This window comes from Balaenoptera ricei, chromosome 8 (genome assembly GCF_028023285.1).
Source record: "Balaenoptera ricei isolate mBalRic1 chromosome 8, mBalRic1.hap2, whole genome shotgun sequence".
NCBI classification, from domain to species: domain Eukaryota; kingdom Metazoa; phylum Chordata; class Mammalia; order Artiodactyla; family Balaenopteridae; genus Balaenoptera; species Balaenoptera ricei.
The window spans coordinates 28848052-28875726 of NC_082646.1; the positions used below are offsets into that span (position 1 = coordinate 28848052).

A 27675-nucleotide genomic window follows, 5' to 3' on the forward strand; every position below is an offset into this window, starting at 1 on the left:
GTGGCATTAAACCTGGCTTCCAGCATTCTGGAAGTTAAATGGAGGAAATGAGCTGGGAATCTCACTGTTCAGTATATAGACTGTTACTTAGTCCCCCTGTTTCACCTGATCAAATTTAGAGCCATTTTCATTCAATATCTCAAGGAAAATAAACTATTGTATACTTCTACAGTTATTTGTCCCTTCCAAATTTATTCTTACTAAATAATAGAGTTTTAGATGAGCACATGGCTACCCAGCTAGAAACTACATTTTTCAAATTCCTCACAACTAAGTTTCTGAGTGATTATTAGGTTCCTACAATTAGAGTCATTCGTTCAAGATTTGAATGTCAGAAGTTAAGTTGATTCCATTTTCTTTTGGCAACTGACTATTAACCCTGGCTATCAGATTAGAATTTTGCAGAAGAAGGCTCCAGTTTCTAGTTTCCTGAGTATCAGGAAAATGGCCCAGTAGTGGTGACTTTTTCACCCAACCTCCTAATCGCTGGAATGAACATTTAGGCAACCACTTTTCAGCTTCCTGAGATTCAAAGCTTAGTATGGCTGTGGCCATGGCTCCAGACCTAGAACATTATAACTCCAGTAGTGACATCAGAGGCTTAACTAGCCAGTTTTATATTTGCTGGCATCATTTCAAGATACCCAGTTTAGAATCTGCTCTTTTTCCCCCTTTCATGGTTCTGTAAGCATATCATCATTCACTGTATTAAATCTTTTCCATCTTAAAATACCTGGGGTTGTTTCTACTTCTTGTACTTTTTCTGAAATTTCTCTCAGTTATGTGTTGGACTTTGTAAATTAATCCTCTAATTAGTTTCTCTCTTTTTCTGAATAGGCTGATATTTAGAGTTAGAGTATATAAGCCTGTTTCTTATCTGTACCTTCCTCTGTAAGACTTGAGACGTCATTGTTCCCCTCTGTACTAAGCCAAATACCACTAAAGTATACACTTTTCATCTTGCTCTCTTCCATTTTTAACTCCTTTTCCCTTCTTTGCATGTATATGTTGAGAGAGGATTATACTTGTTTTATATTTTTACTATCATTTTCCTACTATTTCAGAAAAGATTAATGAAAACCCAGGTGTTCAATCTGCAAAGTTAAATTAGAATTTTCTACTGTTGCTAATTACCTGAATATCTTTTTGCTAAGGAATGCATTTGGACTCTGTTATGATGGCATTAGACACTATGTCTTTGAGTGATGGAGAAGGATAACAGTTCTGAGAAAAGAAAATGAAAAAAAGATAAAAATTCTTTGTGGTTTTCTAAGTGTTCTGTAGTTCTCAATTTTTCCTATTCACCTTCTTCTTTCCATCTGAGTGGAATAAAATAAGTTCTGCTCCGTATTTCTGCTTTATGCTTCACTGCTCCAAAATCTGATACAGTTTGGAGATAGGCCCAATAAAACTATAGTTATTGAGTCAGACAGCCTAAAATCCCTTGAAATTCAATGATTCATTCTTTGGAAATAACACACCTGTCCAAATAAGGAAAATAAGAATCTGGCTTACTATGAAATAAACAGAAGGAGCTCACCAAATCTGTATGCATTTTAAGGTTACAAACATTTTAAGTTACAGATTTTGTAGCAATTTTATAGAATCATGTTTGTGGGTTTTAAAATTCAAGTTAATGGACAAGTTTTCAAAAAGGGACAGTTTCCCTATATGTCCCTGAGAAGTATAAGGCAGAGAGCCATAGAGGCTCTCTGTGACACCCTGGCTCATTTCTTTTTGCAACCACCTTGTGTTAAGTATTGATAGCAAAGTATGCTTACTATAAATTCCACAGTCTGTGTGCCTGGTGCTTGCTAGGGAGTGCACATTCTGGTATGTGTTTCTTATTTGGATGGCAAAACAAACGCTTCTTAAATTCTTAATTTTATAGAACTACCATATGACCCAGCAATCCCACTACTGGGCATATACCCTGAGAAAACCATAGTTCAAAAAGAGTCATGTACCAAAATGTTCATTGCAGCTCTATTTACAATAGCCAGGACATGGAAGCAACCTAAATGTCCATCGACAGATGAATGGATAAAGAAGATGTGGCACATATATACAATGGAATATTACTCAGCCATAAAAAGAAATGAAATGGAGGTATTTGTAATGAGGTGGATGGAGTTAGAGTCTGTCATACAGAGTGAAGTAAGTCAGAAAGAGAAAAACAAATACAGTATGCTAACACATATATATGGAATCTAAGGAAAAAAAAAAAAAAGGCCATGAAGAACCTAGTGGCAAGACAGGAATAAAGACACAGACCTACTAGAGAATGGACTTGAGGATATGGGGAGGGGGTGGGGTGAGATGTGACAGGGTGAGAGAGTGTCATGGACATATATACACTACCAAATGTAAAATAGATAGCTAGTGGGAAGCAGCCGCATAGCACAGGGAGATCAGCTCGGTGCTTTGTGACCACCTAGAGGGGTGGGATGGGGAGGGTGGGAGGGAGGGAGATGCAAGAGGGAAGAGATATGGGAACATATTGTATATGTATAACTGATTCACTTTGTTATAAAGCAGAAACTAACACACCACTGTAAGGCAATTATACTTCAATAAAGATGTTAAAAAAAAAACATAAAAAAAAATTCTTAATTTTAGGATACTGAATAGCTAAAGGTAATTCTGCTACATTGGTTTCTGTGGACATTGTCAATTTTCAGCTTTAATAGCCTAAAACCTCCATTTAACAGACTAAAAACCAAAGAGAGTTAAAATTAAAAACACTAAGAAGAGTTACATGTCTACAGGCAAAATTTCAAAAAGAGGTGGCAAATGAGAGATTAGAAAAGATAACTGTAATCAGTTCTTATTAATTAAATAATTTCTTCACATTTTTTATTCCTTTGATCAAAATTATTTTTAAAAAATAAGTCCAATATCACACTAGTCTTTCTGTATAAAAGACAAAAGGTGGAGTGGAAGGAAAAAAAAATATGCACATTTTTAAAATGAACAATACTTCATTGACTTCATTATTAAAATATTAGATACGAAACAATTTTAAAGAATTCTGTGTTCTCTATTTGATGTATTCCTGAACCAATCATAAGTAGAATCAGCCTAGATCATTGTAAGGAGAACATAGAAAGTTGTAATGACTTCAGTCCCAAAGAAGGCAAATCAGCCTGAAGAAAATATTTAGGAGCTAGAAAATAAAAAGTGAACTTTTTTCTTTTCTTCAAGAGTTTAACCCTTCTCCTCCTCATTCTTCCATTTTTTTCTTTTAAAGTGTTCACATTTTAGTAACATTACATTCCCCATGTTATCACCACAGAATATAAATTCAGGTTAGATGAGAGAACTTCACAAATGCAATAACGTATTCTGTAGTATACCAAAGTTTGTATAAAATGTCTGACCAAATCAGCTTGCTCAAAAATCATTAATCACTTCCATTATAGATAATTTATTTAGTTTAACATTTAAAATTCTTAGAAAATAAACATACTATACACACTTTAAAAAGTGTTTTCCATTTACCTTTTCATTAGCACTTAAAATACATATTTCTGCTTGAAGATGACATTTAAAAATTATTCTAAAATAGCAGCAGCAAATAAAATTCTTCAATAACAAAAGAGCAAAACTAGGATCCATAATTAAGTTATTCTCATATTTACAAGTATGATCCTGAAATAAATACTACTTCTAAGCAGCTCTGTTATCAGCTTTTCATGTTTGGTTTAAACGCACACAACTTGTCAGTGTGGGGAGGCTTATATTATAATATTATATTCTATGCATTGTTCTGAAAGGGTTCTTCAAGAGCCAACCAGTCCTAAAAACTGAAGACCATAAAGCAAATAGGATTCCTATGTAACATCAAAAGCCTGTGATATTTTGTAACAGCTAGGAGTATTTTACGATTGGCTTGTTCTCTTCTTTAGAACTAATTTCATGAGGAGAGCTTAAGAAGGTGGACATTTTACTATTATCATGTGCATGTAAAAGTGACATGTTTCTTTTGTGCTAATTTGACTCCTCTGAATGACATAGTTAATGAGCTAGTCACCAATAATTTCGTGACCAGGCAAATGAAACCTGCAAAAAAAGAAACCAGTTTCAAATTAACATGTTATTGTCTCACCCACTCAACAATTTATTTTCAACATAAATATATAACCTCATTAGTGCATACATTTAGTTTACATACTGTCGTTTTGTATGAAATACTTTAGTTCTCTCTTAGTTTCTTTAAAAAAAAAAACAAAAAAAAAACCTCAATATGAGATGTCTGACTAAAGCAAGCACTATCAACCAGACCAAGACAGCATCTCTTCTAAGGTTTAGCTTTTGGCCAGAATTCCTGATACATAGAATAGTCCATACCAGGAGTCATTGCTCCTGCAACAAAGCCTTGGGTTGCCAGGCACATGTGAATCAGGTGAATGGACATTTTAGTATTTTCCCTTCTCTTCAATTTATATAATTCATACACAATGATTGCTATAAAACCTGCCATTCCAATGGGGACAAATGGTGCCCCTCTGGCTATTCAAATAAATTTACATCCATGATCTTCATCAAATGAAGAAAGAGAAACATCTGTGTAGGTAGACAGTGATTGAAGACTCTTTTGAGAACTACAGGACTTCTTTAAGTCACTTAAATTCTCTGGTTCTGTTCTCCAGAAGAGATCACATCTTGGATCACAAATCAAGCCTTGGAAAATTTAAGAAAATTGAAATCTTATCAATCATCTTTTCCAACCACAATGCTATGAGATTAGAAATCAATTACAGGAAAAAACTGTAAAAACCACAAATACATGGAGACTGAACACTGTGCTGCTAAATAACCAAGAGATCACTGAAGACATCAAAGAAGAAATAAACAAATACATAGAAACAAAATACAATGAAAACACGATGATCCTAAGCCTATGGGATGCAGGGAGAGGACTGGGGTTGGCTGTGTGAACACAGCCTGAAGGGGCTAGTGCACCACAGCCAGCCGGGAGGGAGTCCAAGAAAAAGTCTGGAGCTGCCAAAGAGGAAAGAGACTTTTTTTGCCTCTTTGTTTCCTGGTAAACGAGGAGAGGGGATTAAGAGCGACACTTAAAGGAGCTCCAGAGATGGGCGTGAGCCATGGCTATCAGCACGGACCCCAGAGACGGGCATGAGACACTAAGGCTGCAGCTGCAGCCACCAAGAAGCCTGTGTGCAAGCACAGGTAACTATCCACACCACCCCCCCTGGGAGCCTGTGCAGCCTGCCACTGCAGGGTCCTGTGATCCAGGGACAACTTCCCCGGGAGAACACATGGTGTGCCTCATGCTGGTTCAACGTCACACTGGCCTCTGCCACCACAGGCTCGTCCTGCATTCTGTATCCCTCCCTCCCCCCGGCCTGAATGAGCCAGAGCCCGCAAATCAGCTGCTCCTTTAACCCCATCCTGTCTGAGCAAAGAAGAGACGCCCTCAGGCAACCTACAAGCAGAGGCGGGGCCAAATCCAAAGCTGAACTCCAGGAGCTGTGCGAACAAAGAAGAGAAAGGGAAATTTCTCCCAGCAGGCTGAGGAGCAGTGAATTAAATCTACACAATCAACTTGATGTATCCTGCATCTGTGGAATACCTGAATAGACAGCAAATTATCCCAAATTGAGTAGGTGGACTTTGGGAGCAATGATATATATATTTTTTCCCCTTTTTCTCTTTTTGTGAGTGTGTATGTGTATACTTCTGTGTGTGATTTTGTCTGTATAGCTTTGCTTTTACCATTTATCCTAGGGTTCTGTCTGTCCTCTTTTTTTAAAAAAATTTATTTATTTATTTATTTTTGCTGTGTTGGGTCTTCGTTTCTGTGCGAGGGCTTTCTCTAGTTGTGGCAAGCGGGGGCCACTCTTCATTGCAGTGCGCGGGCCTTTCACTATCGCTGCCCTTCCCGTTGCGGAGCACAGGCTCCAGACGCGCAGGCTGAGTAATCGTGGCTCACGGGCCCAGTTGCTCCGCGGCATGTGGGATCTTCCCAGACCAGGGCTCGAACCCGTGTCCCCTGCATTGGCAGGCAGATTCTCAACCACTGCACCACCAGGGAAACCCATGTCCTCTTTTTTTTAAATTTTTATTTTTAGTACAGTTTTTAGCACTTGTTATCATTGGTGGATTTGTTATTTTGGTTTGGTTGCTCTCTTCTATCTTTCTTTCTTTTTAATTTTAATTTTTTAAAATAATTATTTTTTATTTTAATAAATTTATTTTATTTTATTTTATTTTCTTTTCTTTTCTTTTATCTTCTTTCTTTCTTTATTTTTTTTCTCCTTTTATTCTGAGCTGTGTGGATTACAGGCTCTTGGTGCTCAAGCCAGACGTCAGGGCTGTTCCTCTGAGGTGGGAAAGCCAAGTTCAGGACACTGGTCCACAAGAGACCTCCCAGCTCCACGTAATATCAAACAGTGAAAACCTCCCAGAGATTTCCATCTCAACACCAAGACCCAGCTCCACTCAACGACCAGCAAGATACAGTGCTGGACACCCTATGCCAAACAACAAGCAAGACAGAAACACAACCCCGTCCATTAGCAGAGAGGCTACCTAAAATCATAATAAGGCCACAGACACCCCAAAACACACCACCAGACTTGGACCTGCCCACCAGAAAGACAAGATCCAGCCTCATCCACCAGAACACAGGCACTAGTCCCCTCCACCAGGAAGCCTACACAACCCACTGAACGAACCTTAGCCACTGGGGACAGACATCAAAAACAATGGGAACTAAGAAACTGCAGGCTGTGAAAAGGAGACCTCAAACACAGTAAGTTAAGCAAAATGAGAAGACAGAGGAACACACAGCAGATGAAGGAGCAAGGCAAAAACCCACCAGACCTAACAAATGAAGAGGAAATAGGCAGTCTACCTGAAAAAGAATTCAAAATAATGATAGTAAAGATGATCTAAAATCTTGGAAATAGAATGGAGAAAATACAAGAAACGTTTAACAAGGACCAGAAGAACTAAGCAGCAAACAAACAGTGAATGAACACAATAAAGGAAATTAAAAATTCTCTAGAAGGGATCAATAGCAGAATAACTGAGGCAGAAGAACAGATAAGCGACCTGGAACATAAAATAGTGGAAATAATTACTGCAGAGCAGAATGAAGAAAAAAGAATGAAAAGAATTGAGGACAGTCTCAGAGACCTCTGGGACAACATTAAACACACCAACATTCGAATTATAGGGGTCCCAGAAGAAAAAGAGAAAAAAACGGGACTGAGAAAATATTTGAAGAGATTATAGTTGAAAACCTCCCTAATATGGGAAAGGAAATAGTTAATCAAGTCCTGGAAGCACAGAGAGTCCCATACAGGATAAATCCAAGGAGAAACATGACAAGACACGTAAAAATCAAATTATCAAAAATTCAATAAAAAGAAAAAATATTAAAAGCAGCAAGGGAAAACAACAAATAACATAAAAGGGAATCCCCATAAGGTTAACAGCTGATCTTTCAGCAGAAATGCTGCAAGCCAGAAGGCAGTGGCAGGACATATTTAAAGTAATGAAAGGGAAAAACCTACAACCAAGATTACTCTACCAAGCAAGGATCTCGTTCAGATTTGATGGAGAAATTAAAACCTTTACAGACAAGCAAAAGCTAAGAGAATTCAGTACCACAAAACCAGTTTTACAACAAATGCTAAAGGAACTTCTCTAGGCAGGAAACACAAGAGAAGGAAAAGACCTAAAATAACAAACCCAAAACAATTAACAAAATGGTAATAGGAACATAGATATTGATAATTACCTTAAATGTAAATGGATTAAATGCTCCAACCAAAAGATAGACTGGTTGAATGGATACAAAAACAAGACTGTATATATGCTGTCTACAGGAGACCCACTTCAGACCTAGGGACACATACAGACTGAAAGTGAGGGGATGGAAAAAGATATTCCATGCAAAGGGAAATCAAAACAAACCTGGAGTAGCAATTCTCCTACCAGACAACATAGACTTTAAAAGAAAGACTATTACAAGAGACAAAAGAGGACACTACATAATGATCAGGGGATCAATCCAAGAAGAAGATGTAAAAATTGTAAATATTTATGCACCCAACATAGGAGCACCTCAGTACGTAAGGCAAATACTAAGAGCCATAAAAGGGGAAATCCACAGTAACACAATCATAGTAGGGGATTTTAACACCCCACTTTCACCAATGGACAGTTCATCCAAAATGAAAATAAATAAGGAAACACAAGCTTTAAATGATACTTTAAACAAGATGGGCCTAATTGATATTTATATGGCATTCCATCCAAAAACAACAGAATACACATTCTTCTCAAGTGCTCATGGAACATTCTCCAGGATAGATCATATCTTGGATCATAAATCAAGCCTTGGTAAATTTAAGAAAATTGAAATCATATCAAGTATCTTTTCCGACCACAATGCTATGAGACTAGATATCAATTACAGGAAAAAATCTGTAAGAAATACAAACACATGGAGGCTAAACAATACACTACTTAGTAACCAAGGGATCACTGAAGAAATCAAAGAGGAAATCAAAAAATACCTAGAAAAAAATGACAGTGAAAACACGACGACCCAAAACCTATGAGATGCAGCAAAAGCAGTTCTAAGAGGGACGTTTATAGCAATACATTCCTACCTTAAGAAACAAGAAACATCTCAGATAAACAACCTAAATTTACACCTTAAGCTATTATAGAAAGAAGAAAAAAAAAAAAAACCAAAAGTTAACAGAAGGAAAGAAATCATAAAGATGAGATCAGAAATAAATGAAAAGGAAATGAAGGAAATGATAGCAAAGATCAATAAAACTAAAAGCTGGTTCTTTGAGAAGATAAACAAAATTGATAAACCATTAGCCAGACTCATTAAGAAAAAAAGGGAGAAGACTCAAATCAATAGAATTAGAAATGAAAAAGGAGAAGTAAAAACTGACACTGCAGAAATACAAAGGATCATGGGAGATTACTACAAGCAACTATATGCCAATTAAATGGACAACCTGGAAGAAATGGACAGATTCTTAGAAATGCACAATGTTCCGAGCCTGAAAAAGGAAGAAATTGAAAATATGAACAGACCAATCACAAGCACTGAAATTGAAACTGTGATTAAAATCTTCCAACAAACAAAATCAAGGACCAGATGGCTTCACAGGCAACTTCTATCAAACATTTATAGAAGAGCTAACACCAATCCTTCTCAAACTCTTCTAAAATATAGCAGAGGGAGGAAAACTCCCAAGCTCATTCTACGAGGCCACCATCACACTGATACCAAAACCAGACAAAGATGTGACAAACAAACAAAACTACAGGCCAATATCATTGATGAACATAGATGCAAAAATCCTCAACAAAATACTAGCAAACAGAATCCAACAGCACATTAAAAGGATCATACACCATAATCAAGTGGGGTTTTTCCCAGGAATGCAAGGATTCTTCAATACATGCAAATCAATCAATATGATACAACACATTAACAAATGGAAGGAGAAAAACCATATGATGATCTCAATAGATGCAGAGAAAGCTTTCAACAGAATTCAACACCCATTTATGATAAAAACCCTGTAGAAAGTAGGCATAGAGGGAACTTTCTTCAACATAATAAAGGCCATATATGACAAACCCACAGCCAACATCATCCTCAATGGTGAAAAAATGAAACCATTTCCACTAAGATCAAGAACAAGACAAGGTTGTCCACTCTTCCCACTATTATTCAACATAGTTTTGGAAGTTTTAGCCACAACAATCAGAGAAGAAAAAGAAATAAAAGGAATCCAAATCTGAAAAGATGAAGTAAAGCTGTCACTGTTTGCAGATGACATGATACTATACAGAGATTCCTAAAGATGCCACCAGAAAACTACTAGAGCTAATCAATGAATTTGGTAAAGTAACAGGATACAAAATTAATACACAGAGATCTCTTGCATTCCTATACACTAAAGATGAAAAATCTGAAAGTGAAATTAAGAAAGCACTCCCATTTACCACTGCAACAAAAAGAAGAAAATATCTAGGAAAGACCTACGTAAGGAGACAAAAGACCTGTATGCAGAACATTAAAAGACGTGATGAAAGAAATTAAAGATGATACAAATAGAGGGAGAGATATACCATATTCTTTGATTGGAAGAATCAACATCGTGTAAATGACTCTACTACCCAAAGCAATCTACAGATTCAATGCAATCCCTATCAAACTACCATTGACATTTTTCACAGAACTAGAAGAAAAAATTTCACAATTTCTATGGAAACACAAAAGACCCCGAATAGCCAAAGCAATCTTGAGAAAGAAAAATGGAGCTGGAGGAATCAGGCTCCCTGACTTTTGACTATACTACAAAGCTACAGTAAACAAGACATTATGGTACTGGCACAAAAACAGATATATAGATCAATGGAACAGGATAGAATGCCCAGAGATAAACCCACACAAATATGATTACCTTATCTTTGATAAAAGAGGCAAGAACATACAGTGGAGAAAAGACAGCCTCTTCAATAAGTGGTGCTGGAAAAACTGGACAGCTACATGAAAAAGAATGAATTTAGAACACTCCCTAACACTATACACAAAAATAAACTCCAAATGTATTAAAGACCTAAATGTAAGGCCAGACACTATAAAACTCTTAAAGGAAAACATAGGCAGAACATTCTATGACATAAATCTCAGCAAGATCCTTTTTGAGCCACCTCCTAGAGAAACTGAAATAAAAACAAAAATAAACAAATGGGACCTAATGAAGCTTAAATGCTTTTGCACAGCAAAGGAAACCATAAGACCAAAAGACAACCCTCAGAATGGGAGAAAATATTTGCAAATGAAGCAACTGACAAAGGATTAATCTCCAAAATTTACAAGCAGCCCATGCAGCTCAATATCAAGTAAACAAACAACCCAATCCAAAAATGGGCAAAAGATCTAAATAGACATTTCTCCAAAGAAGACATACAGATGGCCAAAAAGCACATGAAAAGATGCTCAAGAGAGCTAATTTTTAGAGAAATGCAAATCAAAACTACAACGAGGTATCACTTCACACCAGTCAGAATGGCCATCATCAAAAAATCTACAAACAATAAATGCTGGAGAGGGTGTGGAGAAAAGAGAACCCTCTTGCACTGTTGGTGGGAATGTAAATTGATACAACCACTATGGAGAACAGTATGGAGGTTCCTTTAAAAACAGAAAATAGAACTACCATACGACCCAGCAATGCCACTACTGGGCATGTATGCTGAGAAAGCCATAATTCATAAAGAGTCATGTACCAAAATATTCATTGCAGCTCTATTTACAATAGTCAGGACACGGAAACAACCTAAGTGTCCATCAACAGATGAATGGTAAAGAAGATGTGGCACATATATACAGTGGAATATTACTCAGCCATAAAAAGAATCGAAATTGAGTTATTTGTAGTGAGGTGGATGGACCTAGAGTTGTTACACAGAGTGAAGTAAGTCAGAAACAGAAAAGTAAATACTATATGCTAACATATATATATATAGAATCTAAAAAAAAAAAAAAAAAGATCATGAAGAACCTAGGGACAAAACGGGAAGAAATACGCAGACCTACTAGAGAATGGACTTGAGGATATGCAGAGCGGGCAGTGTAAGCTGGGACAAAGTCAGAGATTGGCATGTACATATATACACTTCCAAACGTAGAATAGATAGCTAGTGGGAAACAGCCAAATAGCACAGGGAGATCAGCTCGGTGCTTTGTGACCACCTGGAGGGGCAGGATAGTGAGGGCGAGAGGGAGGGAGATGCAAGAGGGAAGAGATATGGGGACTTATGTATATGTATAACTGATTCTAATTTGTTATAAAGCAGAAACTAACTCAGAATTGTAAAGCAATTATACTCTCAAAAGATGTAAAAAATAAAAACAAACGAAGAAAAATCCAACACAAAAAACAAAGAATCTCATCACTTCAGGTAAGATTAGATGCAGATAGCAAATAAGTTCTTAGAAGTTTAGAATTTCAAATCAGAAACTGTGGCACTTGAGGCAGGATAATGCCAAGTTAATACACATTATCATATTGAAAATTTAAAAGAATTTGTGCTTATAATGCATGGTATATAGAAATTTATTTTTAAAATCCAATCAAACATCTCTGAATTTCAATTCATTTCTGGAGGTGAAAATCAGTGTCTCCTCAATAGGAATGTTTATTTGAACTGTTTCAAGGAATAAAACAATCTCTGAAAAAAAAAAACCTATGGGATACAGCAAAAGCAGTTCTAAGAGGGAAATTTATAGCAATTCAAGCTCATCTCAAGAAACAAGAAAAATCTGAAATAAACAATCTAACCTTACGCCTAAAGCAAATAGAAAAAGAAGAATAAAGAAAACCCAAATTTAGTTGATGGAAGGAAATCATAAAGATCAGAGCAGAAATAAATGAAATAGAAACAAAGAAATCAATAGCAAAGATCAATGAAACTAAAAGCTGGTTTTTTAAGAGGATAAACCAAATTGATAAGGCTTTAGCCAGACTCATCAAGAAAAAAAGGGAGCGGACTCAAATCAATAAATTTAGAAATGAAAAAGGAGAAGTTACAACAGACACTGCAGAAATACAAAAGATCATTAAGAGACTACTACACGCAATTATATGCCAATAAAATGGACAACCTGGAAGAAATGGACAAATTCTTGGAAAGGTACAACTTTCCAAGATTGAACCAGGAAGAATTAGAAAATATAAACAGACCAATCACAGGTAATGAAATTGAAACTGTAATTAAACATCTTCCAACAAACAAAAGTCCAGGACAAAAGGGCTTCACAGGTGTATTCTATCAAACATTTAGAGAAGAGTTAACACCTATCCTTCTCAAACTCTTCCAAGAAATTGCACAGGGAGGAACACTCCCAAACTCGTTCTATGAAGCCACCATTACCCTGATACCAAATTCAGACACAGATGTCACAAAAAAAGAAAATTATAGACCAATATCACTGATGAACATACACACAAAAATCCTCAACAAAATACTAGCACGCAGAATCTAACAGCGCATTTAAAAAGATCATACACCATGTTCAAGTGGAATTTATCCCAGAGATGCAAGGATTCTTCAATATATGCAAAACAATCCATGTGATACACCATATTAACAAATTAAAGAATAAAAATCATATGATCATCTTGATAAATGCAGAAAAAGCTTCTGACAAAATTCAACACTGATTTATGATAAAAACTCTCCAGAAAGTGGGCATAGAGGGAACCTACCTCAACAGGAGTCATATTTGACAAATCCACAGCAAACATCATTATCCATGGTGAAAATCTGAAAGCATCTCCTGTAAGATCAGGAACAACAGAAGGATGTCCACTCTCCCCACTATTATTGAACATTGTATTGGAAGTCCTAGCCACAGAACTGAGAGAAGAAAAAGAAATAAAAGGGCTCCAAATTGGAAACGAAGAAGGAAAACTGTCACTGTTTGACAATGACATGATACTATACATAGAAATCTTAAAGATGCTATCAGAAAACTACTAGAACTAATCAATGAATTTGGTGATGTTGTGGGATACAAAATTAATTAATGTGGGATACAAAAAGAAATCTCTTGCATTCCTATACTCTAACAATGAAAGATCAGAAATAGAAATTAAGGAAACAATCCCATTTACCACTGCAAGAAAAAGAGTAAACTACCTAGGAATAAACCGACCTATGGAGGCAAAAGACCTGTACTCAGAAAACTATAAAACACTGATGAAAGAAATCAAAGATGACATAAACAGATGGAGAGATATACCATACTCCTGGACTGGAAGAATCAATATTGTGAAAATGACTATACTACCCAAAGCAATCTACAGGTTCAACACAATCCCACTCAAATTACCAATGGCATTTTTCACAGAACTAGAACAAGAACTTTTACAATTTGTATGGAAACACAAAAGACCCTGAATAGCAAAAGCAATCTTAAGAAAGAAAAACGGAGCTGGAGGAAGCAGGCTCCCTGACTTCAAACTATACTACTAAGCTACAGTAATCAAGACAGTATGGTACTGGCACAAAAAAAGAAATACAGATCAATAGAACAGGATGGAAATCCCCAAGATAAACCCATGCACATATGGTCACCTTATCTTTGATAAAAGAGGCAAGAATATACAGTGGAGAAAAGACAGCCTCTTCAATAAGTGGTGCTGGGAAAACTGGACAGCTACATGTAAAAGAATGAAATTAGAACACTCCCTAACACCATACACAAAAATAAACTCAAAATATATTAAAGACCTAAATGTAAGACCAGACACTATAAAACTCTTAGAGGAAAACATAGGCAGAACACTCTATGACATAAATCACAGCAAGATCCTTTTTGACCTACCTCCTAGAGAAATTGAAATAAAAACAAAAACAAATGGGACCTAATGAAACTTAAAAGCTTTTGCACAGCAAAGGAAACCATAAACAAGACAAAAAGACAACTCTCAGAATGGGAGAAAATATTTGCCAGTGAAGCAACAGACAAAGGATTAATCTCCAAATATACAAGCAGCTCATGTAGCTCAATATTAAAAAAAAAAATCCAATCCAAAAATGGGCAGAAGACCTAAATAGACATTTCTCCAAAGAAGACATACAGATAGCCAACAAATACATGAAAAGATGCTCAACGTCACTAATCATTAGAGAAATGAAAATCAAAACCAAAATGAGGTATCATCTACACCAGTCAGAATGGCCATCATCAAAAAGTCTAGAAATAATAAATTCTGGAGAGGGTGTGAAGAAAAGGGAACCCTCGTGCACTGTTAGTGGGAATGTAAATTGATACAACCACTAAGGAGAACAGTATGGCGGTTCCTTAAAATACTAAAAATAGAACTACCATATGATCCAGCAAACCCACTTCTTGGCATGTATCCTGAGAAAACTATAATTCAAAAAGTGACATGTACCACAATGTTCATTTTAGCACTATTTACAGTAGCCAGGACATGGAAGCAACCTAATGTCCATCAACAGATGAATGGATAAAGATGTGACATATATATACAATGGAATATTATTCAGCCATAAAAAGGAATGAAATTGAGTTATTTGTAATGAGGTGGATGGACCTAGAATCTGTCATACAGACTGAAGTAAGTCAGAAAGAGAAAAACAAATACCATATGCTAATGCATATATATGGAATCTGAAAAAGCAGTACTGATGAACCTAGTGGCAGGGCAGGAAAAAAGACCCAGATGTAAAGAACGGACTTGAGGACACAGAGGAGGAAGGGGAAGCTGGGATGAAGTGAGAGAGTAGTACTGACATATATACACTACCAAATGTAAAATGGATGGCTAATAGGAAGCTGTTGCATAGCACAAGAAGATCAACTCGATGCTGTGTGATGACTTAGATGGATGGGATAGGGAGGGTGGGAGGGAGGCTCAAGAGGGAGGGGATATGGTGTTATATGTATATATATAGCTTGTACTTTGTTGTACAGCAGAAACTAACACAACACTGTAAAGCAATTATACTCCAATAAAGATGTGAAAAAACAAAATAAAATAAAATTCCAGAAAAAAATAATTCTCTGGTTCTCAATTTCCTTGTGGAAAAGGAAAGATTTTGATCTAATTTATTCCAAAGATTATTTCTGACTCAAACATCTAATGGTGGTTGACAATTTATATACTACTCCAATTATAGAGGGTCATGTGAAACAACATGTTCAAACATGTTAGTTTTAGACTTGCAATTCTGAAAACGTCTCAAGTAAGATCTCTGGAGAAAACACTGTTGTGTTGGCCAACATCAAAAAAGCTGATCACAGAGCAATTTTGATTTAATAATGGGTGACTAAAGTATGAGAATTTTTGCAGTTTAATCAGAGCCATGAAAATAATTCTTGAGCATAGCATTTAGATCAGAGATTTCTCAGAGTGCACAAAGTGTTACACACAAAAGAACAGTGAAAGGAACTAACTGCTAAAAGACTAAGTCCCAATTAAGACCAATTGCAATTTTCTAGTTTAAAAATGACTTTCCCGGGCTTCTCTGGTGGCGCAGTGGTTGAGAATCTGCCTGCTAATGCAGGGGACACGGGTTCGAGCCCTGGTCTGGGAGGATCCCACATGCCGTGGAGCAACTGGGCCCGTGAACCACAACTGCTGAGCCTGCGCGTCTGGAGCCTGTGCTCCGCAACAAGAGAGACCGCGATAATGAGAGGCCCGCGCACCACGATGAAGAGTGACCCCCACTTGCCGCAGCTAGGGAAAGCCCTAGCACAGAAACGAAAGACCCAACATAGCAATCAATCAATCAAAACAATCAATAAAATAAATCTTTAAAAAAAAAATGACTTTCCCAACATATTCTCTTTTATTACCTTTTCTTTTCTTTTTAATTAATTAATTAATTTATTTATTTTTGGCTGTGTTGGGTCTTCATTTCTGTGCGAGGGCTTTCTCTAGTTGCGGCAAGTGAGGGCCACTCTTCATCGCAGTGCACGGGCCTCTCACTATCACGGCCTCTCTTGTTGTGGAGCACAGGCTCCAGACGCGCAGGCTCAGTAGTTGTGGCTCACGGGCCTAGTTGCTCCGCGGCATGTGGGATCTTCCCAGAGCAGGGCTCGAACCCGTGTCCCCTGCATTGGCAGGCAGATTCTTAACCACTGCGCCATCAGGGAAGCCCTATTTTATTATCTTTTAAAATGTGTTCTCATAGTACAAATCATGATCATTTTTTTGGAGGTAGAATTCTTTGTTTTGAGTGGAATTGAAACATACCTATTTACTTAATGTAACAATCCAATATAATAAAATATAAAATTTTCCAATTCCTTTAAAGAAAAATGCTTATAAATGAGAAAAAGGGATAAAGAGAAATTGATTTATTTAGAAAAAGTTTGATTACATGCTAAATCTTGAATTTTGAAATAAAAAGATAAGTTCATAAGGCATTATTATTTTTAAAAGTCAGTAAACATGACTTTCCACTTCCAAGGCCCAGTGTTGACCACACAATACATATAATGGCTATGTGATTTTTGCCTAGTCAGCCCTGTTAATTATTTCTTTAAAGATATTTATACCTTTATACTTTCATATTGCTTTCCTTCCATTCTTACAACCTCAGTCCTAGCTCAAGTTTAGAACAATAATGTTGCCTTTCAATACTCATATTTCCTCTAGTTTTCCTTATTCCCTCCATGTGGAACATTACCTCCAAATAAATTTTCCTTTGATCATGTGGTTTACAGGCTCAAAAACATGCAATGGGTCTCTAATAACATATAAGATCCACTATTTTCTAAGTTGAAAATAAATTCTCAGCCTCACTAGATGTTAAAACTATGATACTTTTTTAAAATAAATATTTTATTTTAGAATAATTTAATTTTTTTTTAGACACAAAACTTAATTTAATAGAAATTTTGTTTGTAGTTCTTACATTCTCATTTACAGAAATGTTGCAAAGATAGTACGAGTTCCTCTATACTCTTTACTCAGTTTCCCCTAATGTTAACATTCTACATAACCCTGGTACATTTGTCATAACTAAGAGATTAATAATAGTATGTTATTAACTAAACTAAAGACTTTATTTAGATTTCACTACTTTTCCACTAATGTCTTTTTTCTTTTCCAGGATTTAGTGTAAAATTTTTGGAAATGATACAGACCTAATTGTTTTTTTCTAATTCATGAGGAAACAGAAGATAAGATTACTCATGTGAGTTATCTAGGGTCATAAACTAATTAGTGTCAGAACATTAATGTGAACTTGGGTCTCCTGATATGTTTTATTTGGTCATTCATTTATTTAATCAGCCAGAAGCAATTTAAAAAATTTTCCAAACTATGGGTCACTTTGGAAATCTAATGTATTAGAAAAAACATCTTTCCAGAAAAGTACACACATGAGTATGCATTGAAAATATGTCAGGAAACTCATAAACACACCAAACTTAAGATTTCCTTAAATGCTGTACTATCTCCCAATACCTTAATAACACTACATTTAACTATGTTCTAGTTTGGATTTTTAAATCAGAGTTTACTTAAATTGGTTTCATAGCCAACAAATGTTTAAAAATTACTTTTCTACTTGGCCCTTTTAGCTAAAATGTGAACATCTAAAAATATTCAGAAAGTATCCTTTATCCATTATTAATTGCAAAATAAACATTGACAACCCAGTCACTTGCATTGGTGCCATTTTTAGTGGAGAAAGAAAATGGAGGATGTGCATTGGATTTCCCTCTTGCTTTAGATTATGCTCAAATATCTTAGTAACTAATTTTCACTTTATAGTGATCTAGATAATGTAAAGAATTTAGTTAAACTTGGTGTTATTTGTAAAGATATTATTTATGGCCAATAAAATAGCTGTTTTTTGTACTTCATAGAAATTCCTCTTTTGTATGAAATTAATAGATGTCTGCCATATTAGAACTATTGACATGAACCAGATTCATGTCTTTAAATTCTGCACCCTAAGCTAGGTAATTAACATTTTATCATTACTGTCATGGGAAAAGAGAAACACCCTTCATCTAGAGTAAGGAATGTGCCCTAATATAGGACCAGCAATATTTCTACATTCAATCTAGAGCCTTAACATATAGACCAAACCTATGCCAAGTAGTCAAACTACCAAAAAGTCAAAATTGCCAGACCCACTTTTTCATTTCATAACAATGAAATAATAACTAACCATTATTACACAGTACTTATTTATATATTTATGTATTGATTCTGACAACTATAAGCAATTAAACTTATAAAAGTAAGCTATTAGGTAAATATATATATGACTTTTACTATAAAAATAACTGCAACATTATATTCTGATCCTCAAAGACTTCACTATTATGACCTCATAATGCTGGTAAATATATGGAATGATTGAGGTGGAATATTCTAAAGTCAAAAAAATAGACCAGATTTATTTTTAAAAATTAGGAAAGCTTATGATTTCCAATCCTCAGAATTATATTTTCTGGGGAAAATGCTATTTGGTACAGCAGAGAGACAAAGGAAGAAAGAGTTAAATAAAAATGTCTAAGTAGAATATCTCATTCAATTTTGCTATATGTGACTTTTGTTGACACTTTTAAAAGGATAACATGGATGTTATTCTTTGTAATTAAAAAATAGAAATATAATTCTTGAGGCACAACTTAATTTATCCTTTTGGAAACACTATTAAGTCATTTGTCTTTATTTTTATTATTTTTATTTTGTAAAATATAGTGTTTACTTTTTTTGGTGCTTCTATAAAGAATAGGATGATCAATAAAGTCACTTAAAAGACTGACAGGACAGGAAAATACAAGTCCAAATATTTTTTAAAAATATAGTCACTAGTGCAGATAAGCATTTTGATTTTTTAAAAACAGGAAGTTATAGGTCAACTACTAGACAGGATTTCTTTGGATGTCTTTCCCCATTTTAAGTATCTATAGTAAGAAGAGTAAATATTTACAGTATATCTCACTCTTGTATAATAATAATATTGACAAAGAAATAGAAGCAGATTTTCTACCTAGTGTTTTAACTAAGTTAGTAACTATTAACTTTTACATGCAAAGAAAAATATACCCAAGTAAGTTAATCTTTCTTCAATTATTCCATGCATATCTCAATATACTAGAAAGATGCATTCCTCTAAATTGTCTATAAAGTAAAATTCTGAATAATATGCCTATATTCACTGTGATTTTTATTATATGCGTTAGACACAAAATGTTTTAGCATAACAGACGCAGAAGATGGTTTTCTGTTTAACCCGGAGGCCTCTATTTGCCACAGCTGATGTTCAGATCCAGAGTTAGAGATACAGATATGGTTAGAAATACGGAGATGTTAAGCAAATATTTTAGGACAAACATTCTTCTTTTTTATTACCTTGAGTATGAAAATAACTCTGGGATAGCAAAAGTGTAACCTGGATATATTCATATGTGCAGAAATAAGAAAGGAACAGAATCTCCCTTGCTCTGATTCCAGCTTGCTCCCTATTGATGCTTTTATCACTCTTTTGCAGAGGAAATCCTCCCATCAAGGCAAACCATCTTCAGAAATTATTGCTCCTTATCAACAGTTATTGACCCACAGAGATAGTTTGCCCATGGATAAGAACTCAGGCTCTAGGATAAGGCAGCTATGAATTTGAATTCTGACTCCTACATTGTGTGTTTTTAGCTGTGTGTTCTTGGTGATTTATTTAACCTTTCAAAGACGTAATTTCTTTTCATCTGAAAAATAAAGATAATAACAGTGCTTAACTCACAGGCTTGCTATGAATATTAAACGGGGTAATGTGAATAAAAATGCTTACAGAGAAAAAGTAATTCAATGTAATTTTGTTACCGCTATCATAACATTTTAGAGCTAAAAGTTATTTTAGTAATCATCTAGGTAATCTCCTTCATTGTAGAGATGAAGGGACCAAGCCCAGAAACATTATCAGGTTGGCCAAATATTACACAAAAGTTAATATCTTAACCAAGATGAGACTTCAGTTCTCCAGATTCCTAGGCTAGAAATCTATTATACCAAACTCTAGTCTAAAAAATGTAGTTTATGGAGTTTTAAACATGATGCTAGTGGTCTAAAGATACCCATAAGTTAAGTATTACAACTTTCTGAGTACCCAGCTTTTTTAGAGATTATATAGGGCTAGCTATATCTGTGGGCAGATTGTGAAGTAAGGATACTGCAGTCATCTTATAAAAATTCCATGTACTACTCCTTAATTTCCTCCTCAAGCCAAACATCCTACTGCTTCTTAAATATAGAAATAAAATTCAGTCCTTGTTGTGGATGTAATGCTTGTGTCCTCCCAAAATTAATTTGTTGAAACCCTACACCTGAATGTGATGATAGGAGGTGGGGCCTTTTGGGAATTAGTTAAAATTAGATGAAGTCATGAAGATGGAGCTCATGGAAAGGAATAGGATTAGTGCCCTTATAAGTGTCATGAGAGCTTGCTTCCTCTCTCTCTTGCCATTATGTGAGGATAAAAAGAGAAGTCAGCCATCTGCAAGCTACAAGAGAGCCCTCACAAGAACCTGACCATGCTGGTACCATGATTTCTGACTTCCAGCCTCTACAGCATGAGAAATATATTTCTATATTTCTAGTAGAAACTCTTTAAAAGTTAAATAACTCATCTTGCAAAGTCCTTTTCTTTCCTAGATTTTTTTTTACATAATTGATATGTTTTTTAAAAAGTTCTCAAAGACAAGGACGTGTAAATAGAATTGAGGCTACAGTTCTAGGCAGATTTTAGCCTTTAGATTTTTTCCCCTTGTTTTAGGCAGAATAACAACCCTACCTCCTGTCCAAAAGGAGGACAGGAAGTAGGGTTCTTTAAAAAAAAAAAAAAGTCCATGTCCTAATCCCTAGAACCTGTGAATATGTTAGGTTACGGGGCAAAAGTGAATTAAGATTGCAGATGGAATTAAGGTTGCTAATCACCTGACATTAAAATAGGGAAATTATCCTGGATTATCCAATGGACTCAATGTAGTCACAAGGGTCCTTAAAAGTAGAAGAGGAAGGAAGAAGAAAAGAGTCAGAAAAAGAGATGTGACAGTGGAAACAGTGTCAGAGAGATGCAATATTACTAGCTCTATGATGGAGGAAGGAAGCCACAAACCAAGGAATGCAGGTGGACTCTAGAAGCTGGAAAAGACAAGAAAACAGGTTATCTCCTAGACCTTCCAGAGAAGAATGCAGCTCTGATGATACCTTGATTTTAGATCAGGGAGACCCATAACAGATTTCTATTCTATAGAACTGTTAGATAATAAATCTGTGTCATTTAAGCCACAAACTTTGTTGTAATTTAATTAATATATATGTTATTACATACTGTAGGGGAGCAAAATTCACCACCCCAAAATGTCTCCTTGGTGTGTAGATAATTTTTAGCTGGAAACAATCAAGGCCTCAAAGACTCAGGAAGAAACTTTTAGCTTCCCTCTAACTTCCTAAAAGAATAGAAGGACTATTCCAGGAAAGGAGCTATCACCATAGATAACTATAGTATGAACTAGGTGTGGTAGACAAGGAGGAACCTAGCAAAATCTATTCCTTAAAATTCCTTTCCATGTCCCATTGTCTCTGTATGGCCTAGCAAACATTTCTTTACCAAACATTTGCTTTTCTGTCTCCATGTGAATCGTCCTCCTCCCCTCTGAGTTCTCAAACCACTACCCCCAATATCCTTTTTTGTCTTTAGCTGAAGATAATATTTAAGATGAGGGTTTGGATCATTTGGAGAGTTACTTATTTTTCCTGGGTTTCTCCCATGTTATTAAACTTTTGTCTGATTTTCTCCTGTTAATCTGCCTCATTTCAATTTAATTCTTAGAGCAACCAGAAGAACCTAGAAGGATAGAGGAAAATGTCTCTATCCCTAACAGTACCTCTGCTTAAATTAGGCGATTTGCCATAAAAAGAGTCAGTGTTTATCACATGACTAAGACTTAGTCATCAGCAAAATGCCTTTGCTAATAAAAACTTGTAGGAATAAGCTGATTACTAGCTCAGTTCTGAGTCATAGCTCAAAATGCCTTTGGTCACATTACCAAACCCACCGTTTCTTTGGAACTGCCAGATGAGGTCTCTAATCCAACTATCACACATCACTCAACATGGCTAAACATAAAATATGAGAATCAAGTGCAGAATAAGATAGTTTATGCCTTCATGGAAAAAACAGGTTGAAATAATAAATGAATGTCTACTGTGTTCCAAGTATAAGAGCTTTATAAATATCATATTTAATCCTAACAATAATCTGAAATAGATACCAATTTAAATATGAGGACAATGGGCCCAAAGAAATTGAGTTCCTAAATTTCAGACAATAAGTTTCAGACTCTGGATTTCAATCTAAGCACTCTGATTCTGGTTCACTTGACCACTACCATATCCTGATCCATTGTACATCCTCTGTTATGATGAGCTGTTTATACAGCATTGGTTAGAAGGTAACTTGGTTTGAACTGAAGAAGGAGCCTCTCACAGTGAATGAAAAATAGGCATTCTGAAAAGTCTAGAAGTAGATCAATTGTAAAATGAGAAAAAAAAAAATGCTTAAAGGTTAAGAAAAATTTTATATCAAAGTAGTTAAAGAGTTTTTCTACATTTTTAGTTTGCACTTAGCAAGGAAATACGATTGATTCTGCTCAGGTAAATAATTTGACTATTCATGCCATTTCAAAATTTGCTGAAAATGTCCTCAGTATAAGCAATTATTTCAGTTCCACAGATCAGCAGAATGATGTTAAGAGACCATTGTTTGTAATGTGCATTATTTTAAAATTTGGATGAGTGGGAACAATGATGATTGTAAACATAACATTTATTCAGAGAAAAATGAAAACGTCAAACATGAAAAATTCAAAATTCAATAAACATTTCTTTTTTTCCAGAAATGAAACTAGTAATAAAGTGCCCTAGGTGAAGAGGAAATGGTCCTTGGGCATTACTGCATGCAACAAGATGACTCACAATAAAGTCTAAAAAAATAAATACTATTATATAAAAGTTATGGACTTGGTTTAGAAATCTTTATTCATTATGTCCAAATGAATATTGAGGTAAACAACATCTGATCATTCCAATTCTAGTAACCTTTAGGAAACTCAATTATTTATATCGTATGAAATGTAAAGTAGCTTAATTTATGTAATGTCATGTTCATAGGAACATACTTTGTAATAATTAAAAATTAGAAAAACAAAACCTGTGTTCACCAATAGAGGAATAGATGAGTGAACATTAAAATATAGTATAGTCATATGCTGACATGTTGAATAGTAATTAAAATGATGGGCTAGAGCTATCTATGTCTCAAAAAGGATAGATCTTAAAACATAAAATTTTTTAAAAGTTAGAGAAATGTTTATACAGTGAAATATCACTTATGCAAATTAAAATAAATGAAATTCTATTGTTTATGGATACACATGGGAAAGTTAATGTATAAAACACTAGACTTTGAAACACAACAAATTCATTAGGGTATTTGTCACAATGAAAGGAAGGAAAAATTCCAAAGGAAAAGTCTTATTTATTTTTATTAAACAAGATCTGAAGCACATATAAAGTCTTAAACAAGTGGTGGGATCATGGGTATTATATTATTCCTTTTAAACTTTAGTACTTCAAAGTATTTATAAAAGTGTTGTTTTTTCAATCAACTATTTAAATATTTCAGACAAAATGTATTTGGAATGAACTATTCAGAAAATTATTTCAATTTCTCATTATATCCAAATAATCCACTCTCTTACAGTTTATGATAATTATATAGTCTTGCTAAAAATAAATTGAATATAAACTTCTCTGAAGAAGGCAGGGGGATCAAGATGGCAGAGGAGTAGGACGTGGAATTCTCATTCTCCCACAAAAACATTGAAAATACATCTACAAGTGGAACAGATTTACAGAGAACAGCTACTGAATGCTGACAGAAGACCTCAGGCATCCAAAAAGACAAGAAAACCTCCATGTAATTGGGTAGGACAAAAGGAAAAAGAAAAAGAAAGAATGGGGACAGGGTCTGTGCCCCAGGGAGGGAGCTGTGAAGGAGGAAAGGTTCCTGCACCCTGGAAAATCTCTCTACTGGTGGGGATATCAGCCTGGATGGAAGGGGAGTTTCAGAGCCTAAGAGGAGAGAGCAGCAACAAGTTTGTGGAAGGCAAAATGGAGTGCCCTGCACTCCCCAAACTGAGACACTCCTCTGTCAGTGCAGGTGGGGGTTAAATGCTGAAGCTCAGGATCCAGAGGTCAGATCCAGGGAGAGGACCAGGGTGAGATGTGCAGAAACAGCTTGAAGAGGCCAGGCTGTGGCAACTGAGGGTTTACTCTGAAGAAGGCTGGGCCTGCCAGAGAGGCAAGTCGCCATTATTAGGAGTCACACGAAGAGAGGGCTAGGACCACCATAAGAGCTTCTTTCCCTGTGAGCACTCCCAGGCAATAGGACACCACCTACAGGAGCTCCAGGGGCAGGTGTGAGTCACTGCCACCATCTTGGGCTCCAGAGGCAGGCACTAGCCACCTCTACCAGACTCGTGAGCTGATGCCAGGCCCTGTCCCTGTTGTCCCAGGAGGGTGCATATAGCTTCTGCCACTAGAAAATCTACCTGCAGTCACCAGGACCTGTCCCAGCTGTCGCAGAAGGGTATGGATAGCTCCCACCACTAAGAAATCTATGAGCAGGAGCCAGGACCTGCCCCTGCTGTCCCAGGAGTAAGTGGATAGCATCTTCCCCTAGGAAATTCATGAGCAGGCACCAGGACCTGCCCCCACTGTCCAAAGCAGGCAAGGGCTGCTGTACCTGCACATTCCATATCAAGGGAATAACAGCCACCACATGCTGAGGAAAAAGGCAGCAAACAACCAAACTAGGAGCAGGCCCTCGATTCTGGAAAAGAGGGTGGAGTAGAAGGACCTAAGCTCATCTCCACTCATGAAAACACCAAAATCAAAACTAACTGCTGAATAACCATCAATGAAAATAACTGGAACCAACCAAAAAAGATATTTTACATTCAAAGACAAAGAAGAAGCCACAACGAGACGGCAGGAGGAGCACTTTCACAACATAATCAAATCCCATACCCACTGGGTGGGAGACCCATGAACTGGAAAAAAATCATATCACAGAGGTTCTCCCACAAAAATGAGAGTCCTGAGCCCCACATCAAGTTCCCCAGCATGAGGGTGTGGGAGTAGGAGGAGGAATCCCCAAAGCATTTGGCTTTGAAGACCAGTGGGGGTGGAGTACAGGAGCACCACAGGACTGGGGGAAACAGAGACTCCACTATTGGAGGGTGAATAAAAGTTTTCACGTACACTGGAATCCAGCACAAAACAGTAACTTCATAGGATCCAGGGCTGAATCTACCTATGAGTCTTGGAGGGTCTCCTGGAGAGATGGGGGTTGGCTGTGTGTAATTTGGGGGGCAAGGACACTGGGGACAGAAACCCCAGAGAATAGTGGTCATCGTGAGCTCCCCAGGAGGTTGCCACTCTGGCATCAAGACTCAGCCCTACCCAACAACCTACAGACTCCAGGGCCAAACAACCAGCAGGATAGGAACACAGACCCACCCATCAGCAGACAGGATGCCTGAAGCCATACTGAGCTCACAGCCACCTGTAAACAGGCTTCCTTGACACAGTCCTGCCCACCAGAGGGAGAAGACCCAGATCCACCAACCTGAGGGCAGGCACAAGCCCCTCTCAACAGGAAGCCTGCACAAGCCTCAGAACCAAACTCACCCACCAGAGGGCAGACACGAGAAGCAGGAGAAACTATGACCTGCCAGCTAGCAGAAAGGAGATGACAAACACAGAAAGTTAGAGAAAATGAAATGGCAGTGAAATATTTTTCAGATGAAAGAACAAGATAAAAAACCACAAGAACAACTAAGTGAAGTGGAAATAGGCATCTACCAGAAAAGAATTTGGACTAACGATAGTAAAAATGATCCAAGATCTTGGAAAACGAATGGAGGCACAGACTGAGAAGTTACAAGAGATGTTTAACAAAGAGATAAGAGATTTAAAGAACAAACAAACAGATGAACAACTAAATAACTGGAATGAAAAATACACTAGAAGGAATCAATAGCAGAATAACTGAGGCAGAAGAATGAATAAGTCAGCTGGGAGACAGAATGGAGGAAATCACTGCCATGGAACAGAGTAAAGAAAAAAGCATGAAAAGAAATGAGGACAGTCTCAGAGACCTCTGGGACAACATTAAACACACCAACATTCATATTATAAGGGCCTCAGAAGAAAAAAAGAGAGAGAAAGAACTGGAGAAAATATTTGAAGAGATTATAACCAAAAACTTCCCTGACATGGGAAAGGGAACACTCACTCAAGACCAGGAAGTGCAAAGAGTCCCATACAAGATAAATCCAAGGAGGAAAATGCAGAGACATATTAATGAAACTGACAAAAATTAAAGACAGAGAAAAAATAGTAAAAGCAACAAGGAAAAGCAACAAATAACATACAAGGGAGCCCCATAAGGTTATCTGCTGATTTTTCAGCAGAAACTCGGCAGGCCAGAAGAGAGTGGCACGATATATTTAAGGTGATAAAAGAGAAAAACCTACAATCAAGAATACTCTAACCAGCAAGGTTCTTGTTCAGATTCAAAGGAGAAATCAAAACTTTTACAGACAAGCAAAAGCTAAGAGAATTCAGCACCACCCCCCACACACAAAACCAGCATTACAACAAATCCTAAAGAAACTTCTCTAGGCAGAAAAGAAAAGGGCACATATAGAGTCAAGAAAATTACAAATGGGGAAACTTACCAGTAGAGACAAGCATAAAGTAATGGTAGGAATTCATCCCCACACAAATATGATAACAAAACCAGCAATTATGAGAAGAGGAGAGTACAAATGCAGGATATTGGAAATGCAATGGAAACTAAGAGACCAGCAACCTAAAACAATCTGGTATATATACAGATTACTATATCAAAACCTCATGGGAACTACCAACTAAAAATCTACAATAGGTAAACACACGCAAAAAAGAAAAAGCAATCCAAACACATCACGAATGATAGACATCAAATCACAAGAGGAGAGAACAAAAGAAGAAGGGA

General features: G+C 36.4%; 1 protein-coding gene and 1 pseudogene across 1 annotated transcript in view; both read right to left on the reverse strand.

The window, feature by feature from the left end:
- The window catches only part of GUCY1A2 (guanylate cyclase 1 soluble subunit alpha 2), a 402881-nt gene that overhangs the window by 14241 nt on the left and 360965 nt on the right, over positions 1–27675 (reverse strand). The window lies entirely within an intron of this gene.
- On the reverse strand, positions 4301–5345 carry LOC132369495 (HIG1 domain family member 1A, mitochondrial-like; annotated as a pseudogene).